The following is a 16,721-nucleotide window of genomic DNA, read 5'->3' as shown; positions in this document are numbered from 1 at the left end:
CAGACAATTTGGGGATAGGGAGTGGAATTTAGGATTGGTTAAGCAAAACTTATATAAAAGTAAAGCAAAAATATTAATTTACAGAATGCAGTTTTAATATTTTACTTTCTTTAAATGAAAAAAAAAAAAAGAATAAAACCAATAACATTAGGAGGTGGCTCAAATGGTAAAGAATCTTCCTGCCAATGCAGGAGATGCAGTTTCAATCCCTGGGTTGGGAAGATCCCCTGGAGAAGGCAAAGGCTACCTACTTCAGTATTCTTGCCTTGAGAATTCCATAGACAGAGGGTCCTAGCAGGCTACAGTTCATGGGGATGCAAAGAGTTGGACTCAACTGAGTGACTAATGTGCGCGCGTGTGTGTGTGTTGGGAATTACCACATTAAGAACTTTTCTTTACTAATTGAAAGTGAAATTGCTACTACTATATGTTTTCCATCTTCCCTTGCCCGGACAAAACACACACACACATACAACAACAAAACCCACAGGCTGCCCTGAAGGTCCCAGTGCTCACATGTAGAACCTCTAGGTGCTAATGGAATGGAGTGTGGACTACGAACTGAATGGCTGAGAGAAATGCCACTCACCCTATTGCCAGGGACAATTGGTGTTTCTTCAAAACTACAGGACTACAGTTGACTCTGGAACAACTTGTAGATTAGGAGCATTGATCCTCCTCGCTGTTAAAAAAAAGTCATCTAATTTAGTCAACCCTCCTTATCTGAGATTCCAATTCAACCGTCAATCATATAAGACTGTTGTATTTACAACTGAAAATATCCACCTAAGTGGATCAAACTTGTGTTGTTCAAGTGTTAATGGTACTTATATTTGACAAGACATTTAAATAAAGTGATTGTCCGGCTGAGGTGTCCTGGTCTTTCTATCGCACAGTCTCCACAACACAACTTTTCCTAAAATTGATGAGTTTCATAAATGGAGCATAAATAGTATACAATAAGTCTCAATTCATCTGAAATATCATAGGATTTCATATACAGAATGTAAAAATAATAAATATTAGGCAAAGGTTTAGTTAATATACTTCAACTAAATGGTTTTATTCTATTAATGTTTTTTTTTCCTTTATAACATCATCAATACACTGGGATTTTTCTTCACTGTAAGAATGCATTTGCTAATTTATCTACTCACTGCTTTAACAGCTATTTAATGAACCCCCTACCCTTTACCAGGCCCTAATCTAGGTTCTGAAAATTCTGATATGACTACAGTCCCCTCCCATCCCATGCTCAATGTCATTTCAGGGTAGTGTAATAGAAGTCAGAGATCAGGCAATTACAATAGGATATATAACTAGAACATTGCATGGTGCTATTCCAATTGCCTCAGGAGTGGATTGGCAAGAATTGGTGCCTTTCCTATGGTTTAAGAAGTAACTGGACTTAAGTCAGTATGCTCATTCCACATCTAAGAGGCTAGAAACTGGGCAGAGACACCCAGGCATCTAGAAGCTGTAGGACTGGGGAGGGAGGGGTCTGAAGTCAAGCCAGGGTGGATCCTTATGTTGGGAAATTGTAATGAGGAGGCTCCTGAAGAGTCTACAGGTGAAACCCAAAGAAGTGCAGTCATTTGAACACTTTACTTCACAGATGGTGTCTACGGACCTGTTGAAGATTGGGGTTGGGGGTGGTGAGCGGGGAAAGCAATGGCTGACAAGGGTCTATAGCAGGAGCCATTAAACAGACTCAACCCCCTGTCTCAAGTCCCTTCCACCTGTTTCAATACAAAACCAACTGGAAATAGAAGTTAAGGGACAGATAAGCTCCACTCCTGATTCAAGCTATTAGTCAGACATGGGTTCTAGAGATGGGAGTGTTATACTGGACATGAAGTTATCATTTTAAAGTTGACAATTTTTTTTTTTTTTATAACAGCTGAAAGTGATCAGACAACCATAGGATTGGCCTGAGATGTTACTGACTGGGAAAACCATTTGATGGTGGTCATTTGATAAAGAAGAAAACTCTATCTTCTATGTAACTCTGGGAGAGTTAAGACTATTCAAAATGATAGCTGTAAGTGTGATAAATAAGCTAGAGGTGTCTACAAGGGTATGGTGAGGGGTCTTAAAAGGAACAACTGACATAATATTGAGATGCTAAAGGAGTCTCAGAGGTGTTTATAGCTATGAGCAGACTATCACTTCTGTTAACCTCTCTAAGCCTCTCCTTTTTGCTTTTGTGAAGTTGCTTACCAAAGTCATTGAGTCATGTTTATTTTGGTCTTAACTCTTGATCACTGGCTTTTAAAAATAGCAAAGGCCTTGCTCTACACAATGCATAGTCTGGTCCTTTTTTTTTTTTTTTTTTTTTTTAAATAAGTGAGCTCTACTTTGGATTTCACTTTGGTGATTTCATTCCCTTAACTGGCTGACTCCCCTTAATGCATTTTGAGGATGGAGAAGTTTGTTTTTAGGATATAAAGAGAAACATGAGTGCCAAATGAAAGAACAGATTTCAAAACCTGGATCATTTGGGTTACTTGTATCACTCAGGAAGGGAACAAGGAAGAGAAGCAGAATGAGAGAGTAGATACAAGCGCTTCTGAGGGCCCCAGAGCCAGGCCTCCAGCTGACTTCCTGCGGGGATGCTGCAGTGACATCCACGCTCTGACGGAAGCTGGCAGCAGGCATGGAGGAGGAGGACAGCAGTCCTGCCTCACTGCGCACCCAACGTGTGATGGGGCCCTCACACCGCCTCTCACCCCCACCGCCGGCCCTCGCCCATTGCAGGGTGCTTTCAAGAGAGGGCGCAGGAAATGAAACAAAGAAGTTTCCTCATTTCTTTTTTAGGTTCTTCTGCCTGAATTTTATCCTCAGCTCTTTTTGTCTCCTACCATGTGTACTAAGACTGTAAGAAATGAAATGCCAACCCTCAGCAACTAGAGTGACTTGAAAGAATAGATTCTCAAACCAAAAGCAGCCATTTTATTATTCAGGAAGCTTTTAACATGCCTTTCTCTGACAACGCTTTTACTTTCATATAATTAAGAGATTTAAAAACCTGGAAAACGTGAATGATTTTGCTCATATGTATGCTCATATGTATGCCCATACATACACAGTGCTCACAATGAATCATGTGCTATTTTGTGCAACCAACCAAAAAGTATTCCTTTGCAGTTTAATCATTTTCATCTTTACTTCTTGCATAAGCCTGGTCCAAGTGGTACATTGAATGCTCGAAAGCGACATTATACTACAATTATTTAAACTGAAAAGAAAGATTTTTCAAGTGGGAATAATAAAATTATCTAGTTTCACAAACTGAAACCTATTCCACCAATAAAATGCTATTACACTTTTTTAGCATCTCCTGAAAATTACTACTTGTAATTTAGGAAACTGCCGTCATTTAATACTTGGTTATACAGAATAGTAGTAATGATTTTTCTTCACCATAGATAATTAAGATTTAGTATAAATTAGATTACATAATCATGCAGCCCCTTTTTCTAAAATTACTACATTTCAACAGTATGATTTAAATGCACAATGTGAATAATATACAAATATTTGAACTATAAAAAAGTATATGTAAGATATAAACAAGGCACATTCTCATACAACAGATTTATTAAGTGAAAATCAACTCTGGTTTTAAAGTTTGCATATGTATAGCTTATACGTCTTTAGGCCTTCTTATAGTCTTACTCTTGGGTTTTATTTTGCTTTGATTTCCTTGGCAAAAATTTAAAAATTTCAAAAAATTACAGTGATTCTCACACCTTTATTTACAAGTTTGGGAGAAAGTGACTCAACTGAGTTTAGTTGTTAAGTTTAATCACATTAAGAGAAAACAACTTCGGTATTAACGATCAGCAACAGCAAAAAAGAAACTGTTAAGATGTAGTTTTTCAATTTGGAAAGTAGCTGGGAGTTTCCTAAAAAGTTAAACATACAATTAATACATGACTCAGAGAACCAATTCCTAGATACTTGCCCCATCCCTCCAAATAAAAGTACATGTCCACACAAAGACTTAATGTGAATGCTCATAGCAGCATTACTCAAAATTTTTAAATAATAGAGAATTTAAAGATCCATCAACAGTTGAATGGCAAACTGTGGTATATCCACATGATGTACTACTACTCAAAAAGGGAAACAGAATGAATTAGTGGATCCATGCAATGTGAAAACTTAGAAACATTACACTAAATGAAAGAAACTATATATTAAGGACTACATATGCTATGATTACATTTATGTGGAGTTTCTAAAAATAGCAAAATCATTAGAGACAGAGAGCAGATCAGTGTTTACCTGGGGCTGGTGATAGGGTGAGAATTGGCTAGAATGGGCATTAGGAAATTTGTGGGGAGGATGAAAATGTTGTAAAACTATATTGTGTTGCAAACTGAACTTTAATAAAACACCAAAGTATACACATTAAATTAGTAGATTTTACTGTGAATTACATATAGAAAGAACTTTTAAAACTCTAGGCTTTTTCTGTTCTCCTTCTCCTAATACTTCATATGTTTCTCTGCTTTTTATTCCTGATTGAAGTAGAACATTTTTCATTCGGTGATCTACTGAAAACTCACCCAAATATAGCAGCTCTTCATATCTCCCTCCTTCTGTCTGCCTGGCTTGTTCATTTACTCCGTCATTCAATTATTCAACAAGACTATATTGAGCACCTACCAAGTATCAAGCTGTGCTCTAGGTGCTGCAAATGCAAGATGAATAAGTCATTTCCTAATGCCTCTCTTTTATTCTCATCACAAACTCTGTCTTCATTTTAGAGCCACTCTTTCCTCGTCTTCCCTATGTATACTTAATATCCTATTTAGATCAGTAATTTGCAAGTTGGTTCAGTGCTTTGCCAATGTTCTACTTCACTTGAAGTGTCAATCTTTTAGAGTTGAATGAATATATCTTTAAAATACTTAACAAATTCAAAGTTAATTAATCTAATAAAATATTTGTTCAGTGGTTTCTTTGAAAAAACACACCAGGCCACATCAGTGGTTTGGGACAAGGACTTTGACTTTGCTCAGCAATATCAACTTAACTCAGCAACATCAACTTAATCTCCATCACTGACAACTGAGGCAGTTCTGAAATTGTATGAAGGGTACCCTGCACTCTGAAGAAGAGACTGAGACATCCAAACCCGCTTAGTGGGTAAGAAGTAATTCTGGTTCCTCTTACACTTGGGAAGTGGCCCTCAGATTTTCATTAGATAATGCCCGGAAATTAGTATGTCAGCCTTCAGAATCTGGATTAGCAATTCAAGTCTGTTTTCTCTGTGCATAGATTTTTTTTCCATTTCTGATTTCACTAATGCTGAGCAAAGACATGACTCTCTTCAACCTTCTCCTATAATATCATTTGCTGGAGAAATCACTTGGTGACCAACACTGCTATAAACACAAACACAAGGATTATATAAGAGAGAAAATAATTCTTTCCCCAATATTTAATCAACTTTTTCAATACTCCGGCCCTTTTTTCATATAAAATGATTAACTTAATAAAATCAGAAGCACTTAATTCAGTTATATATCTTTAAAGATTTCATTTATGGAGACTTTGTGAACTCTACATCCTCTCCGTCAATCCCAGCACTGCTGAGGAATGAGGAAGAAACATTTGGACAAAAGGGTGTGGACACCAAAAAAGAAAAAAGAAAAACACACGAGGAGCAGAAGTTATTGATGCACGCAACACTACCCTTACCGTGTCAACATCAGGCTTTACCTATTACAGTGTCAATGCTTGCCTTTAGCCAGTTATTCAGTGACAAAAGTGGGGATTATGTTGATTTGAGAACTATTATAGCATGCAAAAATAAGTCTTTTGCAGTTCCTTGTAATAAATCTTTTACACTCTGATTGTTCAAAGACGTTTTTGTTTGTTTTTTCCTGAAACTGCCCCATCTCACGTTTTAGTGTTAGTCCTTTGTAGTGAATGGTTTGGTTTCTGACAGAGCACACACTGTAAATCTATCATCTGTACATACTGATGCTCTCATTTCACATGGTACCTGGCCCTTGGACCCGATCTTCAAACCTGGTCAGAAGCACAGATGTCAAGTGGTAGAAGGACTATCTTTCAGGGTCCTTGATAGTAAAAAGTCTTACATAAATAAGTCTTGCAGAAATAAAAAAGAAAAAGAAACTGTGAAATTTGGTGTCATCTGTGGAAATTGTCCCCTCGGTTGAATTTGTATGGAAATATCTTAAATTCAGGTTCCGGACTGATGTTTTGCTTCCATCAACTGTAATGCACCTGAAGGTGTGGGTCCTGGGAAAGATTTCCATTAATAGAGAGACTTTAACGCTGGTTGCTGTGACCAAACACTTCATTTAAAAACGGTTCTGTCATGTTATGTTCAAAATATGTCTAAATGTAAGTAGAAAAAAGTTGAGTTGTGCCAAGGACTCAGATTTAAACCTGGGAATGTGGGGGTGGGGGGGGCAGTAGTGAATAAAACCAGGTTTTCTGAAAAGCACATAGGAAATATAATATCAGAGTTGTTTTCTCTAAGTAACACTCACTAGTAGTCATTAACTGGGAAAAAAATGAAGTGAGAGAAGTGATTTTTAAAAAGATAAATAACAGGAAGTTTTCTCTTCAGCAGCAATAGTATTGTGAAAGCAGCCATCTCTTAAATGGAGGTAAGTTATCACGGCTCTTTGATGACTAGGGAAGAAAGGGCAGAAGGATGGTACCTTGTCTATGTATTTCTACCCTGAGATGAAAATGAGAAAGATAAGAATGTAAGGTGATTTCGAAACACAGCAGGTGTACAAAAACCTTGAGATGAGTTGCCCTTTCACAAGTACTAACTGGATGGAGAGACCCAGGTAAGAGGTCAGTGGCTTTTCTCTAATAAGGAGTTGAAAAGAATAATGAGGTGATGCCTGAAGCAAAAGCTGCAGGAGCCAGGCTACGCGTGTCACAGGAATATTAGCATTTGTGAGCAGAGCATCGACTAGGTTCAATGCAATGCAAAGAAGGACAATAGATCAACATTTCAGGTTGGACTTAAACAGAAATTAAAAATAGATCAAAAACATACTTGTGTTTAGGTATTGATATTTCTTTCAGTCTTGCCTCCTCAATCTAAGAAATGAACTCTTAAATGTAATTTGCAAAGTAGAAATTACAATTTTGTTGTCTAAATCAAACTTAATACTGAAAGGTCATATCAAAATACATATGTTATATGTACGTAAGTGTGCAATTGTGTGTGTTTTAAAGAACTCATACCCTGGCCTGGAAGTGTGACTTTTTTTCATTTATCTCAAGTTATCATACTAGGAAAAGAATAACTCATTCAGTCTGAGCTCCACAGTCTATAGCCAATGCTGTCTACTTAGCATCAGCTACCTGCCTTGCAGGAATTGTCAGCCTAAACTGAAAACACCTTATTTCTGTAACGGATTTGTCAAACTACTGTCCTTTTTGAAAGTTAGGATTAGGTTAACATTTGCACACAACAATTTAAAAGGCAGAGGACATATTATGAAGAGATGGTGGGGAGAGTCTCTGTGAACTAGGGGGAAAAGTCATTCTGATAGACATTCTTAATGTTAGTTATCAAAGAGGAGGTGACCTCCAGCCATTCAATATGCAGTCAGAGACAGTGAGTCATAGTTCCGATCTTCCCCGTGTCCTGTGGGTAGCTAGGTCTGTTCAGAGGAATTGCGTTCCCTCCAGTCTGTCTGAATCTGCAAGTACTCCTCAAGGACCAAACTGACCTAGAAACTTTTGGAACACATATGGTTAGTAAGGTAAGTACATCATTCAAGATGAGCAGTCTTTCCTGTCTGTGATGGCATTCAGCACACTGCATCTGGCTAGAAGAACCATTTCTAAAACTCCAGAGTTACCCTTCTCTCTCAGCAAACTCTCTTCCCCCACTTGCACTGGGTTTAACTATATTTCACCTTCCTTTCCTTCTGGAAACTCAGGGTACAGCTCAACCACAAGTGATATGTATTGGCGACCTGGAAGCGGTCAGGGACCTAATGCTTTATGGCCGCAGTTCCCAACGTTTTCGGCCCCAGGGACTGGTGTCATGGAAGATAATTTTTCAACAGACTGGAGTAGTAGAAGGATGGTTTGGGGATGATTCAAGGGCATTACATTTATAGTGCACTTTATTTCTATTGGGGCTTTCCTGGTGGTTCAGATGCCTGCAATGTGGGAGACCCAGGTTTGATTCCTGGGTCAGGAAGATCCCCTGGAGAAGAGAATGGCAACCCACCCCAGTATTTTTGCCCGGACAATTCCCAAGGACAGAGGAGCCTAGTGGGCTACAGTCCATGGGGTCACAAAGAGTCAGACACAACCGAGTGACTAACACTTTCACTTCTTACTTCTATTATTATATCAGCTCCATCTCAGATCATCAAGCATTAGATCTCAGAGGTTGGGGACCCTTGCCCTATGGGATACACTTTCAATAGTAATCAGAGGGACCCAGAAGATAAACTATTCTTCCCTGTCTCCTCTGCAGACTGTATAAGAAACCATGGTCCACATAGCTCCCCAGAGCCATCCCCAAAAGACTAGCTAAGTGTCTTGTGTTTTCTTTTGAAGCTGTGGCCACTTCAGTAGCACATTATGTTACATTTGCTTTGCCTCTGTCTCTTCCTCACTTCCTTTCCCCCTTCACTCTTGCTGCTCCTGAACTATACTCTACAATAAAGCATTAGCATATAAATCTCACCTCAGATTCATTCTGTCATCTAAAGCTAAGCGTGGATGCCTGATAAATTTCATTATTTTGATTGAACGCCATCATAAGCAGAAATTATTGGCCATGATAATGTCTAATCAAACGTCTTTGCCTCATTTTGAACACTGTGGACCAAGTGTGTCTCTCTCCTCTTACAGAAACACAAAAGGAGAAAGAACCAGAAGCACAAGGTTTCCCGTGCTGGATTTACAGATGGGAGAGATGCTATCTCGACTGGATCTTCAGAAAAGGATGAGACGACTTTGACACATCTTGATTTAGGTTATCAGTGATTGCCTATTAATCCTATACGTTTATGTGAGATGGAAGAAAAAGTCATTATATTGTGGTCCTGGAAGCATTAGGCCCCATAAGAGACTTTCCTAAAGGTGTCCTTTAATACTTCTACACATAAATTCTGGATATACCAAAGTTCTCCAAACACAACACAATAAAACTCTCAGACTTCCATGTCCTTGCACAGGCTGTTCATTCTCCCTGAAGGTCCTAAACATGCTCACATGCACACACACACACATATACACACACTTCCATCTTGAAAACGGATGATTCAAATAAAGACCTTTTCAGTGACTGCCCCAAATGTCTCTCCTCCTCATTGCAAAATGAAGTGTTTCTGTCTCCTATTTATACTTCTGTTCCAATTCCTAGCTCACAGCACCTGTCTACTGGTCTTTTAACTATACTGGGAATTCCCTAAATTTTCAGATTGTGTTGCTTTTGTTTTTATATCCCCAATATGTCTCACGACCCTTGAGACATGATAAGGACCAAGTAAAAAGGAATGAATGGGAGACCAAAGAGCTGAACAAGAACAAAGAAAAGGGGGAAAAAAGACCATGGGAATGTATTGTATCAGTCTCCTTACATTCTTTCTTTCTCCCCAAATTTCGGATTTGAAGAAGAGTCCAAAGTTGAAATAATATTACATATTTTTGAAAGTTTTAGAAAGCATCACAATATTTCATGCACTGTACCACAAAATATTTTAAGTCAATCCTCAGGAGATATTTTTCTGATTAAAAAGTGCATTCAAGAGTATAATAAAAATCAATAAAGGAAAGGCTGCTTTCCAGAAACTTGTTTTGAGGGAAGTTGTCTTGAAACACTTTAGATCTACAAACAAACAGATATTTGTATTTCAGTACCAAAGTTTGACATGTAGAAAAAAGACACCATGAATTAGAATGGATCACTGTGTAATGCACAGTAAGTCAGCTCATCCTACGGAAGAGATAGAAACTTATAAGTGCAGTGTTTTTAACAACAAATTTGATTGAGCACTAACACACAAATCTTCTCCCAATCTTGAACCTCAAAGGAGCTGACCCAGATGCATGGGAATCTTTCCTAAGTGGAATAGTTATGCCATACCCAGGCTTTCAGAAGCATCATTGGGTGCTTTCGGAAGCACCCAGGCTGTGAGAGAAGCATCATTTCCTGAATAGGGCTGTGCTATCCTGACACAGTTTAAAAACTGAGGAGGCAATTACTATTTTTGATTGTGTTAACCTGTGTGTAATTATGTAATTACCTACAAAATTTAGGCAGAGTGTTACAGATCTAAATCATTAACTTTAACAATTGACAAGCTGCTTTGATTAGTATTTTCACAGTGTAGGATAACATACTTTTGTCGGCTTTCCCATGATTAGTTATGATTGGGGATTTATTTATGCAGAACATTTTTATTGCTTGTTTGGAGAAACAGAGCTGGAGCGTGAGGGCAGGGGAGTCACGTGCCTCCCACGTGGTTCACTCAGGAAACGCCAGTGATGAGAAAATACAGAAGAGGTCCTCCTTATCACCCCCCAAATGACATAAAATCGTAGTGTCACACTAGAAGAGTATCCAGAGAATTCAGTTTGGGAGAATTGGGCTTTCCTTTGGCAAATTAGACTAACAAGGACATCAGTGTATCTGGCATCAACTCAGACTGTCACACGCAACCCCCGACTTGGTCAGACAGCCCCTCTAACGGCATCGATCCATGCAGCTGCTCTTCTAAGGAAAACACATGTCAATATATTTGTTATTTACTTTCTAGCAGAAACCCAGCAGCTGCAGCAGTTTTTGAGAGAATTCTCTGACAACTCTCATTTCCTATCAGTCTTAGGTGCTAGTGGCTATACACACACATTCCTATTAGGCTAACATCTCCGAATGCAGCTAGCTATTGGGAGAGAAAATCCTTTAATTTCTTGGCCATGATGGGACTGTGTGATGCCAAATTTCAACTCTCTATGGGAGACAGAAAGTCCTCGGGACATGAAGCTTTTCTTGTCTCCCCAGGCAAATTGGCTGGGCTCACTTGTTTGAAGGAAGCGATTATTAAAAATGGCTTAGAGAAATTTTAAAGTAAAATTAAAAATAAAGAGAGTCCCCCAGCTACTATGCATGTATTGTCTTTCCCTTCTTAGGGAGAGTGTTTGGAGTGGAAATCAGAGTAATCAAAAGCGGCTGACACGAGTAATCCATGCTAATTTGAAATGAAAATAAAAAGTGTGTGATTTGCCACAGAGATCAGAAGGTGAGACTATCCCTCCAAAAGAATTTGCAGAGCAAAATGGACCTTTAGCTCTCAGTAATCTTTCCTTTCTCTCTGAAATTTTATGACATTGTATTCTAGTGAAAATATCTAGAAAGGAATAGTTTCATATGATTGTCATTGTCTCCCTACCTAAATAATAATAACATTTTAAATGCAGTTTATGGAGCAGAGGAGTAAAGAGAAGAGGAGCAGAGAATGCTGTACCACATGAGAAATTTTTTTCTATATCAGATTAGGAATGCCAAACTCCACAACTGTAAAATATGGATCTCTCAGAATCAGACATCTCTGTTGCCATGTCTCACAAGCATGAACATCTGCTCCATCTTTCACAATGAGACTTTTCCCCACAATCAGACTACTGTCTTTGAGATGCAAGCTTAATTATACTGTTTTTAAACCTTCATGACTGAACACATGTGAAACAATGTCACTTCCTTACTGTCTTTAATTTTGTCTTCCCATCTCTCTAAATGTAAATGTAGAATTTTATCAAATTTCAATTCTCCATCCAGCCTTATAGTTTTTCTCCTACTTAGCTATGACTCTCTAATAGTTCTTGTGAATTTAAGAAATATCTACCTTTCTGAAAATCTGGAGACTGCATCCTACTCCTCTTCTCTTCTCTGATAGTATTATACGTTATCTCCTCCATTATGCACATTATGCAAGAAAGGAATGTTGTAGGATGCTTTATAGTATTCTTTTGCTTTCTAAATAAAATGATCACACATAATTTTTTTATTATTAACTTTTTTTGTATCTGCTTTCCATGGCCTACATAGATTCATATCTATGACTGTCTATGTTTGCAGCATATTTGGAGGTGGCAATATGCATTTCCTCTCCCAGAGCATGCTACACAACAATTTAAAACACCAAGAATGAAAAAGAGCCAGAAGTCACTTGGGTTTTATAGGTTAGTTGTGTTGTTGAAGAATCTTCCTCTGTTGGCACATCATATTCAATAAGGCCATTTTGCTGCCTAAAGAACTAATCAATTTTTCTTTTCTTCCTAAGCACAACATATGTGAATCCAGTTCCTCAGTTGAAACTCAGGTATGAGATGAAGCTCGGATCAGGAATAGGATATGATGGGCATTTGAAGTGGAGAGAGATTTGGGGATATTATTGGGAATGATGTGAAGTTCAGCAAAGAAGAGAGGAATGGGATGAACTCTGGGATGGTGTAAAACAAGGAGTGTCTTTGCACACATTACTTGGTAACAATAGCTGTATTTATATTTTAATATGGCTGTTTGGGACAGGATGATGACTATCAAAAACAAAGCAATTCAAATCTCTAAACCAAGATTCCTTTGTTGTGGGTGGTCATCCCATGCATTCCAAGATGTTTAGCAATACCTGCAGCCTCTCTCCACCAGATGCAGGAGACTTTCATTCAGTTATGAAACCAAAAAGATCTCCAAGCACAGCCAAATGTCCCCTGCCTGCCTGGGAAGCGAAACTTCTTCCATGTGAGAACTACTCTTCTAAAAATCTTAAATGTCTCACTTTACTTTTGACAACACAAGCTATCCCTTATATTACCTGCTATGGCTTTCAAAGGAAAGGCAAGTGTCCATAGAGTTTAAATACTCCATATTCATGACGCATTAGCAACAGCTAAGCAGCTGCATGGTTAGCTGGCCACACAATCAGATAAGGAAGCTGATGACCCAGCTTTATCACAAATGTATAAAGACCCAAATGTATAAAGTCACAGCTCTGTTCTCTACAATAGCATCTAGATAGTAAGCAAGCAAAGCAGGCCTGATATCTCCACAACATGCTTCTAGAATACTCTGACTATGGACACATGACACTCTTTGTCTGCAGGACATTCTTTTTTACATTTAACACTCCTTCAATAAAAGTCTCAAGAATGGTTGAGGATGATGTTGGCACCTGGAAGAGGGAAGCCAGTCTAAGACATTCTCTTAGAGCCTGTCAGGGTCTTGCAGGATGGTAGAGTAGTCTTGTTTCTAGATGAAAACAATATTATTTTCACTTTAGCACACTCAAAGGTCCATCATAAGTTTAATCTTCATTTAAAAATTAACCATGAGCTACTTCATACTTCTATATTCTTAGTAATATGGCCTTTCATTAAAATGTCCAAACAGAATTGTATTAGGACAGCAAAATATATCTAATAGAATTTTATTAGAGTTTTATACCCAGTAGACATGCTTTTAAATTTGAAAGATATGTTACTATCAAGCTTAAAGAAACAATACATTTTACATAATTTTACATTTCCAGGGATATGCTGGCCTTTCTTTTTCTGATCTCATAAACTTTTCTAAATTTCTTAGGAAATGAAAGATTCTAAAAATCATAAAAGTTCCTGTTATTTCCTAAACAGCATGCAAAGCTGTTGCATAATCTCAGAAAAAGATAGACAGGACAGACCTTACAAATATATTTTAAAGCTCTGAAATGTAGACAAGAATATGTAAATTGAAAGTAAATTTATTTTAGTGAACTGGCAAGAAGGGAAAAAATATAGGGCCATATGTTACCATCAGTTTTGCTATGCATATTTGGGGGGAAAAAAGTTTCTTAAGCCAGGCATTTTCAGTCCATAAAATGCCTTCCATAGGTAACCACAAGCTGGCAGAAGTAGCAGGCAAGTGTTGAAAGTTAGAAATGAGGACAATGCTTTTATTGGTGGCAGAGCAGAATTGGGAACTTGGTTTAAGAGGAATGGAGATGAGGGTATGATAATTTTACGTAAGTGAAAATGGTATCAGTGAGTAAGGAAACTCTCAGCTAGAAGCAGAAGTTCTTTGTTTCACCTCCTTTTCTCCCATTGGTGTCTCTATTCACAGAGGAACTACTGTGAAAATCATCTACAGTGTAAAGAACATGTATTCCGGCTCACTTCTCTGTTCTAGGTACTAAGTGATTTCTTCTTTCCTGCTTTGCTTCAGTAAAAATATCACAGTACACAGCAGGTCAGTTGAGATCTAGCCACAAATACAAATAATAAATTATGTGGACTAATATAAATAATATGCTGTCTGAAAGCAAGGCTTTATCTGTTCTGACTATAATCTGCAGTTCTGACATAATGCCTGGGATACAATAAGCGCTCAGTAATTTTTATTAAATGACTGAATGAATATCATAATAATTTTGTGACATCATGAACTTATATATTTTAAATTAATAATTATTCTACTATGTGTATATTTTGTGTGTGTGTAACTGTATTTGGACTCTGCACATTTCCATGAAAGACTAGAGACTGCTCAATGATGACAAGTTTGTATATGTGTGTACTCCTTTAGTATTTCTAAACCATTTTTCCATGACTTATAGTACACAAACTCAGAGGACAGAATCCCAACTATTTCAGAAGACAGAATTCTACTTTTTTTAACTGAGACAATAAGCAGACAAGTGACTGAATCTCCAAACTACTATTTCTTGATCTATGAAGTAACTAAAAGCTCTCCTAAGGTTCCTGTGAGGATTAAATGGGACTGATAGGCAAGAAATTGCTTGGCAGAATGTAAAATACGGGATAAATATCAATGGCATTACTGAAGTTATTTTCAGATAACAAAGAACATGGATGAATGTTATGATCATTAAAATATTAGCAATTATACAACCTCCTGGACTCCAAGAAGTTCAAAGTTTCAAGGCACCAATAGCAGGTAACCGAGTCTCGGGTTCTGAGGCTAATTGTAGCAGTGAGACTTGCTAGAATTCTTGAGTTCTTTGCACCTCAATAACATCATTTGTATAACACAACCCCTCAGAAAGTTCCCCAAGCTTCCTTTCTGCTCTAAGGTCTTACGATTCTGTGAAAGAAACAGATTGATGCGGCACTTGGAGCACAATCCAAAAGGTAAGACCAGGCCTGAGGAAAGTGTCAGAAAAAAGAAAGGAGTGTAGTTGGTCACATCTTGTGCCCAACTTACAACCTCTCAGCCCAACTCTCCCTCCAGTCATTACTGCAGCAACCAGCTTCCCTCAGCTGTCATCTTGTTGCACAATGCGGACTCCTCAGGACACTGTCAGCACTCACACATGGGCAGCCTGGGACTGCAAGGAAGTCAGGACCCAGAGAGGAAGACTTTCACCAGTGGAGGACAAGATCCAATGGACTTAACTCTCCTCCTCCTATCCCTCAAGTAAACATTTCTAAAGTTTAAACATTTCTATGGCTTCTCGGAGGGTCCTGGGAGGATGAAACTCAGTTCCCCCCAGGGGGGACCAACTCAAGGCCACATCCTTGAGTCAAGAGGCTTTCCCTCTTCCCCGTTTCAGGCTTCCTAACCTACCACTCCTGTTCCTCGGGATCAGTTCCCAAATTAAGCTACCGAACACAGCCCTGGTCTCATGCTATGTTTTGTTGGTGGGTCATAGACTAAGAAACAAGTGGTCTTGAAAAGCTGAACTTCAGGATGGGATTTCAGAGCTGAATCATTCAAAGAATACACTGAAATAAAGAAGTCACCGTTGTAGTAGCATGAAGTCCTGGTAACTTTTAGTATGCCATACCATCATCATTACTGAGCTAGCATCAGCTTTAGTTGAGAGGCTTTGTAAGTCATAAGAATCCCAAGGAAGTGTTTAGAGGGATTCTTCTCTTCTGCATTTGCAAAGCAGACTGTGATCAGTTTTGAGTCCTGGATTTAATTGTAAGCAGACTGAAAGCAGTGGTTGAATAACTTTTATATACCAATGTCAAAGACATGATAGACAAATCAACGGTATTCCAAGACCTGAGATAGAGGCATTTCATACCAGGTGGTTAGACTGTAAAGCTGTATGAAAGAAAATCTATCGACATCACATTCATGTTTCAGAATTTAATATTCTAACCAAGAAATGTAGAACCAGTCTCAGTGTGCCATTAAGATGGCACCCTGAAGCTTGGTCTATAATAAATAATATAGAGATATCAGAACTACCTTAACAGAGGATTGAGAAAAGATTCAGAGACCCCAGAAATAACAAAATGATTTTTTTTTAATGTGAAACCAAAGAATCTATACCTATGAGCCTGCCACATTAACAAAATGTTAGGGATCAAAAGTTCTGGGGCAAGCTAAGACATTGCCAAACCCTAACCTAACCCAGTAAGGTAAAGGACAAGTTGCTGGACCTTGCACCTTCACTACCAGGATAAATGTACATGCTGAGTGTGTGCTAAGTTGTGTCCGACTCTCTGCAACTCTATGGACTGTAGCCTGCCAGATTCCTCTGTCCATGGGATTCTGCAGGTAACAATAGGAGTGGGTTGCCATGCCCTCCTTCAGGGGATCTTCCCAACCCAGAGATTGAAACTGAGTCTCTTACATCTCCTGCAGTGGCAGGCAGTTTCCTTATCACTAGGGCCACCTGAGAAGCCAGCATGTAATAAGAATATTTGGATGTCAGAGTCAGTGCACATTGCACTTGGGAATG

The 16,721-nt window shown here is 38.4% G+C and overlaps 1 long non-coding RNA gene across 1 annotated transcript in view; it reads left to right on the top strand.

Moving 5' to 3' along the window:
• LOC139030237 (uncharacterized) overlaps window positions 1-9,639 on the top strand; it is a 297,763-nt gene extending 288,124 nt beyond the window's left edge. Inside the window, exon 4 of the long non-coding RNA XR_011482535.1 lies at window positions 8,881-9,639. This is a non-coding gene — a long non-coding RNA (uncharacterized lncRNA). The remainder of the gene's footprint in view (window positions 1-8,880) is intronic.
• Window positions 9,640-16,721: the final 7,082 nt, after the last annotated feature.

Source organism: Odocoileus virginianus, chromosome 21, assembly GCF_023699985.2.
Source record: "Odocoileus virginianus isolate 20LAN1187 ecotype Illinois chromosome 21, Ovbor_1.2, whole genome shotgun sequence".
Taxonomy (NCBI): domain Eukaryota; kingdom Metazoa; phylum Chordata; class Mammalia; order Artiodactyla; family Cervidae; genus Odocoileus; species Odocoileus virginianus.
The sequence above is the reverse complement of the archived record's forward strand: the minus strand, read 5'-3'. Positions and strand labels throughout refer to the sequence as shown.